The following is a 6,911-nucleotide window of genomic DNA, read 5'->3' as shown; positions in this document are numbered from 1 at the left end:
CTGCTCGGGGCGCGCAGGGGTCTCCTTCCCCGCGCCCTCGCACCTCCGCGCCAGCAGGGCCCTGCGGCACCGCCCCCGCGTCTCGCCCGGCGCTGCCCGTGGGGCGGTGGGCGCGTGCTGGTGTCCCGGTGCCGTCTCCGTCGCGCTTCGGCCAGACCCCCAGCAAGGCTGGTTGGGAGGTGGAGCCCACCAGCAGTGCGTCCTGGCTCGGAGCCGGATCGTGGCGGGCTGCGGGCTGCTGCGGGGCAGTCGCGTGGCTCGCGTCCGTGGAGCCCGCGTGGGGAGAAGCGGGCGCAGCCCAGCGGCAGCAGCTCTGCTCCAGCTTCCCTGCGGCGGGTGAGCCCCGCGGCACGGCACGGCACAGCTGAGGCGCGGGGCTTGGCCGTGTCGTGCTGGGCTGTGGTCTCGCCCTCGCCCTCGTGGCGGGGAGGAGGAGTTCAGGGGCGTGGTGGCTCGCAGGCCCTGAGTCACCATCTCCCTGCCCCACTTCTCCAGGTGTCGCCCAACACTGATGTCCTGGTGCCTGTTTGTACAGCTGTACAGGCTCTTGTCTTGAGTAACGAGCTCTGCAAATCTTAACGTAGCCTGCATCGTTTGCGGAAGCGTCCCTCTCTGACAAAAGTTAGTGTGGTCAAAGGCTTGCGCGCGCGTTAGAAAGCACCGTGTTTGGAAGTAGAGCAGTGGAAAAAACACTGGTCAGACCCGACGCGCTCCTTTTCAGCATCTGCTCTCTGCCCCGTGTGACGGGAGACTTGGCAAGAGGGACTAGGGTGTGACCCAGGCAGTGGCAGTTCTTATGTTCTCTGGGTTCGGAATAGAAAGATTTGAGCAATTGCAGATAACGTCGTGGCAAGTGCTAGTCTCGGAGGAGGAGTTGCTGTGGACCTGCCAAGTACAGTTGGCAGGTCCACAGCACTCGATGATCTATTGAGGTCCCTTCCGACCCTAACATCTATGAATCATGTGGAGGGAGAGCTCCACTGCCGGCCTGTTTTACTGCGTGCGAACCACTTCTGCAAAAATCGCGTGCTGCTATGAGGCGGGAAGCACTTGGGGCTCAGTGAGACATGAAGCATTTTCCTTCCTGATCCCCTTTTAAAATGCTGACAGATGGAAGGGCAGACACAGATGCGAGGCACGGTTCTCGCTTGTGTGTACGTCTTACCGCAAATGAAGATGTTGCTTCAAGGAGGGGCCGGATCCGGAGCAGGGCGAGCTGGCTTCGGACAGAGCTCCGCGCAGCAGGGACTTTTGGCAGAAAAGTGCTAGATAAAGAATTATTAAGATCATGCTTGCACATGCTGAAAATAAGGGAAGAACCCAACCCAGCTTTTAAACTGTCAGGGATTGGTTGAGCACTTAAAAAAAGTCTTTTTGTAACTATGGGATGATTTCCTTTCTAATATGTGACACAAGCATAGCATAACAGAGCAGAGAGCCCTTTTACATTTAAAAAGGAGAAGCAAATGTAGGTGATGTGGAAATATCTCTCTAAGGGAAATCTTAAGTGTCAAGTCTTGCTAAAAAAATAAAAAGGATTCTGCTGATTTTTGTAACATTTAACTGTACCAGCCCATTAGAAAATGTGAGTAGAATGTTTCAAGCTGAAAAATAGTGGGAAGAAGTTGTTATAGGTGCTTAGGGTCATTTTTATTTTGTTCGCTTCTGTCACTACTAATGAGAATTGTAGATTCTTGCTGTTTCGAAGGGAATGTCTGTTTCCTGAACTCTGAACTGCAGGACAGATGGTGAGAGAATGAGGGAGAGAAAAAGTATAGAGAAAATGTGTTGCCAATTAGTACCTAAAAGTGAAATAATTTCTTGTCTCTGACTAGTTTGTAGGCATTTCTTTTCCAAAATGACTAGTCAGAATTGTGTTCGTCTAAGCTTAGCTAGTGCGATCTGGTAAGTCTAGTGTATGTAAAATGGTGACATGTTGCCTGTGTTTTACAGGTTGATTTTATTTTTAATTTTTTTACATTAGTCTCAACCTGGCATTAAATCTGGCCTACTTGATTGAGTACAGCTCGGAGACGCGTCTTTGACTGAAGGAATGCAGGCCCTGCACTGTTGCAGGATACCTCTGTTTAGCTTCTGAACAGATTTCAGTGAATGTTGTGGCAACTGTAAGCTTCTAGGAAGGGCACTCTAGGATCACAGGAAAGTAGTGCTGGAACGGACCTCACAAAGTCATCTAGTCCGGCCATCTGCCCCAGACTATAAGCCGAGTATACATCTAACTTGCTCTTGAAAATGTCCGAGGATGGAGAATCCATGTTTCTCTAGGTACCCATTCTAATATTTGACCATTCTCATAGCCAAAAGTTCCTCCTCATCTCCAGCCTTAGTTTCCCTTGCTGAATCTTGAGGCGATTGCTCCCAGTCTTCTTCCCTCTGGTCACAGAGAAAAGCTCATCTTCATCCTCCCTGTAATTGTGTTTCAGGTATTTGAAGACTGTTATCAAATCCTCCCTCAGTCTTCTCTTCTCTGGACTAAGTAATCCTGGTTCTTCTAGCCTTTCCTCAAGTTTTGCCTCCGTGGTCCCTAATCATCTTTGTTGCTTTTTCCAATCTGTTCGCATCTTTCTAGAAGTGTGGGGCCCAAAAGTGGATACCGTGCTGGAGCGGGCAGTTCGCCTGTCTTGCTCCCACCCAGCAGCAGTGGTACCTGCTCGGCTGCCTGCCTGGTGCACATGCTGCTCCGCGTCCCCCCTGGACTCCACTCTGGCACTTTAGACCAACTGGCCAGGCCCAGACTACAGAAGCCAGGAATGTTCAGGTTTGCCCAGGATGGATGGTCGCTCTGGGTATGATCCAGTGTAACCCCCAGGGTCTTCTCTGTAGTAGTGTAGCTGAGCCACTCGTTCCTGAGTCTCTGTTTGTGCATGCAATTATTTTGTCCCAAGTGCAGGCCTTTACTTCTCCCTGTTGAATCTCATCTGGTTCACTGTGGACCATTTTTCCAGTCTATTCAGGTCCTTCTGGATCCTAGCCCTGCCTCCATAGTGTCTGCAACTTTACACCCAACTTGGTGTCAACATCGTATTTGCTAAGCGTGCACTCAGTCCCATTGTCCAAATCATTAATGAAGTTATTGAATAGTACTGGACTGAGGACAGATCCCTGGGAACCCACACAAGATGCCTCCTCTCAGCTAGACATCGAACCATTGATGGTTGCTCGTTGCGTGGGATGATCTAACTGTTTATGTATCCACCTTACAGTTCTTTCATCTAGCCTGTATTTCCTTAGCTTGTTGATGAGAATGTTATGAGAGACGGTGTCAAAAGTCTTGCTAAAGTTGAGGTGGACCACATCCACTGATATCTCTCCATCAGAGTCTGTCACCTTGTTGTAGAAAGAATCATGTTGGTCAAGCATGACTTACTCTTGGTGGATCCACGTGGCTGTTCCTGATCACAAATTCATGCTGCTGCTTTTTGCCCTGGTACACACCCCTGCTTGTGGGGTTAACATAGGGAAAAATGCTGTGGGTGGGGTAGGAGAGGCTGGGGCCAGCATCTGGGCTGGTCCCAGCAGCCTTACCTGGGGACCTGCCGGAGCTCCAGCAGTAGTGATCCGGGTGTGTGGAGCCTGGCCAGCAGCCGGGGTGTGGCTGGGGTTGACCATGCTCTGGTTTCTGGCAGTGCGCGCTGCTGTCACGTGTGCCACCTCACTTTTATTTTTTTTTGGCGTGGATGTTTTTGATACTGGGATGTCCTGGTATCGCACCCCATCCCCCGCTGTGGTGCTAATTAGCGATGTGGTGAATGCTTATGTGTGTCGTGTGTGGTTTGCAGCGCTGCAGACGGGTTTGCTGCGCCACAGACTGCATGTGCGTGCTCATCTGGACACGCCCAGTATGTTCTGTTCTTTATAAAAAAAAATGGAAGTTCTCTTTCTGTCATTTGTCAGGATCTGATGTGTTTTTACTAGCTTTTAGGGCAGATTGACTCATTTTCCTTGTACACAGAAGAATATGAATGAAATATCTTTTTGACTGTTTGCTTTAATCTTCTGTGATGTGGTAAAGTGAAGCAGTATTCTTTATTCCATTACAGATCAAAGAGACTAATTAGTCTTAATTTTATGGGCTTGAGATAAGACATAATGCAGCATAAGGATACTCAATCTTTGTGTTCGAGTCTGTTGGGAATTCTCAATGAGTTCTCGGTCTCTTTGCTGAAAAGATGAAAATTCTTTTTATAGCTTTTGGTTGAAACCTACTATTTTATAACTCATGTTTTTGTGACTTTTGCCATTATATTTAGAGAATTTAGTGGTTCTTTTATACATTGTCCTTTGAAAAATATATGAATTGAAGTCCAGATTATTTTCCCCCTGCCCTCTAAATATAGTTTGAAATAATTTCTGTCCTAATTGGAGCATGAAACAATCATCCACCCTTTTGTCATTGCACGGCTAGATTAAATCTTTCCCTTTTCATTAGGTTTGTCTGAAAGGACCTTCTCTTGCCTTTTCCTCCATTGCTTTTGGGGCAAATGTTTTTCTTCTCATTGTGGAATCGAAGCTTAGTTGATAGGATCCACTGACCCGTGGGACAGTAATTTGTCAAGCTGAAATCCAGGTTATTTAAGAAAGCAAGCCACTTACTTAAAATAGCTTATATCGGGGCACTGAATATCCAGCACACGGGTCAGATCTGGCCTGTGGGGCTTCTCATGGGTCCACCACTCACCCACTGAAATTTGGCAGTAGGTGAGTGGTGGCACCGCTCTCCTGCTGCCAAATCTCTGAACCCATTGGGAGTCCCAGTCCTTGCATGTTGGATCTGGCACCTTATCCCAGCGTGCAGGGTCTTGTCCTGCTGTGGAAGGCAGGGTGGGAATGACACTGGGCCCCAATCCTGGCATGTGGGCAGGCAGAAGGGAATGGTGCCAGGCCCTGGGACCGAGTCCCAGCATGCATGGGGCATGAGAGGGCAGTGTAGGGGGGAGGGGGGATGGTGCTAGGCCCCTGGGTCTCGATCCCTGTGTGCAGGGCGGGGGAGGGGCGGTGTGGGCCCCAGGGCTCATTTTGGCTTGCAGACTGACTCCACTTCATTCATTTGACCCACAGGGCCACTGACCTGCAGCACCACTGCCCTATATCATGTTTCAGTGGGGTCTCTGTGGTGTATACACTGCTTTGTGACCCACTACATTAGGATGCCCTGCACAATACATGGTTTAATCCCTTGCATGTGCCCTGGGTATGCAAAAACAACCTCAGGTTGGCACATAGTGTGACTTGATATGACGGACAAAATCGAGACGTATGCAGAAAAACAATGAACAGGTATTTCTCAAATTCAGTGCATTTATCACTTCTATTTGAATCGGCTGCTTTGATAGTAAACACAGGATCGGTATTGTAAGAGGAAAGTGATGTGTTTCCCTCCCAGTGCTCAGTTCTGGTCCTTAAGGGAAGCAGCAGTCCAGGAAAGCTTGTCCTTGGCATCTTTTCGATATAGTGCTATGACAGTGTGCTGTCAGTATATATGTTACAGTACCTAGTACTCTGTCATTGTAATCCTGCAGATATTTACAGTACAGTATGGCTAATATTGTGCACATGTAATCCTTTTAAATTTGTGAGGTTGTTAATGGGCTTAAAATTAATCGTATGTCTGTGATATTAGGATCATGGTCTAAAACTATTTACACATATGAAGTATCTGAATTAAGATGGAACAGTGATGGTTATACTCTATGTTGCGTGGATGCTGACACTTTGAACTTTCACTCATTGAAAAATTGTAGGTGTTCAGCTTTTGTACACTCAGGCTCAGAGAGATTTTACTGGTGATGTGGTAACTCAGAACCTTTTTTAATTTAATCCAGTCCTTCTTTCAAAATGTCTTTTCATTACAGACGATGAGAATTGGAAGGGACCTCAGGAGGTCACATCTAGTCTAACCCCCTGCTCAAAGTAGGACCAGTCCCAACTACATCCTCTCAGCCAACGCTTTGTCTAAACCAGGTCTTAAAAACCTCCAAGGATGGAGACTCCACCACCTCTCTGGGTAGCGTGGATCAGTGCTTCACCATCCTCCTCATGAAAACCTTTTTCCTAATATCCAACCTAAACTTTGCTTGCTGCAACTGGAGCCCATTGCTCCTTGTTCTGTCATCTGCCCCCACTGAGACCAGCCCAGCTCCATCCTCTTTGCAGCCCCCCTGCAGGGAGTTGAAGGCTCCTATTAAATCCCCCCTCAGTCTTCTCTTCTCCAGTTTAAATCAGCCCAGTTCCCTCAGCCTCTCCTCACAAGTCATGTGCCCCAGCTCCCAACCATTTTCATTGCCCTCCGCTGGACTCTCTCCAACATGTCCACATCCTTTCTGTAGTGGTGGCCCAAAACTGGACACAGGACTCCAGATGTGTCCTCCCCAGTGCTGAATAGAGGGGAAGAATCACTGCCCTTGATCTGCTGGCAACACTCTTGCTCCTACCGATGCAGCTCAGGATGCCATTAGCCTTCTTGGCAACAGGGGCACACTGCTGGCTCCTATTCGGCTTCTTGTCCCCTGTCTCCCCCAGGTCCTTCTCTGCCGAGCTGCTGCCCAGCCCGTCGCACCCAGCCTGCACTAGTGCATGGCATTGCTCCCTCCTCAGTGCAGGACTTTGCACTTGTCCTTGTTGAACCTCCGGAGATTCCTTTTGGCCCAATCCTCCCATTTGTCCAGGTCAATCTGAATCCTAGGCCTACCCTCCAGTGTATCTACTATTCCCCCCAGCTTGGAGTCATCTGCAGACTTGCTGAGGGTGCATCCATCCCATCTTCCAGTTGATTGATGAAAACACTGAACAAAACTGGCCCCAGGACTGATCCCTGGAGCACTCCGCTTGATACCAGCTGCCTACTAGACATCGAGCCATTGACTGCTACTCCCTGTGGCAGGTGCTCCAGG

At 49.0% G+C, this 6,911-nt stretch overlaps 1 protein-coding gene across 3 annotated transcripts in view; it reads left to right on the top strand.

The window, feature by feature from the left end:
* Positions 1-543: 543 nt before the first annotated feature.
* ACAP2 (ArfGAP with coiled-coil, ankyrin repeat and PH domains 2) overlaps positions 544-6,911 on the top strand; it is a 96,724-nt gene continuing 90,356 nt past the window's right edge. Inside the window, exon 1 of one of the 3 annotated variants that reach the window (XM_025211486.1) lies at positions 544-621. The gene's annotated coding sequence lies outside the window, so the exon portion shown is untranslated. The remainder of the gene's footprint in view (positions 622-6,911) is intronic. The other 2 variants (XM_025211487.1, XM_025211488.1) reach the window with 2 other exon arrangements.

Source organism: Alligator sinensis, unplaced genomic scaffold, assembly GCF_000455745.1.
Source record: "Alligator sinensis unplaced genomic scaffold, ASM45574v1 scaffold632_1, whole genome shotgun sequence".
NCBI lineage: Eukaryota > Metazoa > Chordata > Crocodylia > Alligatoridae > Alligator > Alligator sinensis.
Note: the sequence above shows the minus strand (reverse complement) of the source record. Positions and strands in the feature narration are given on the sequence as shown.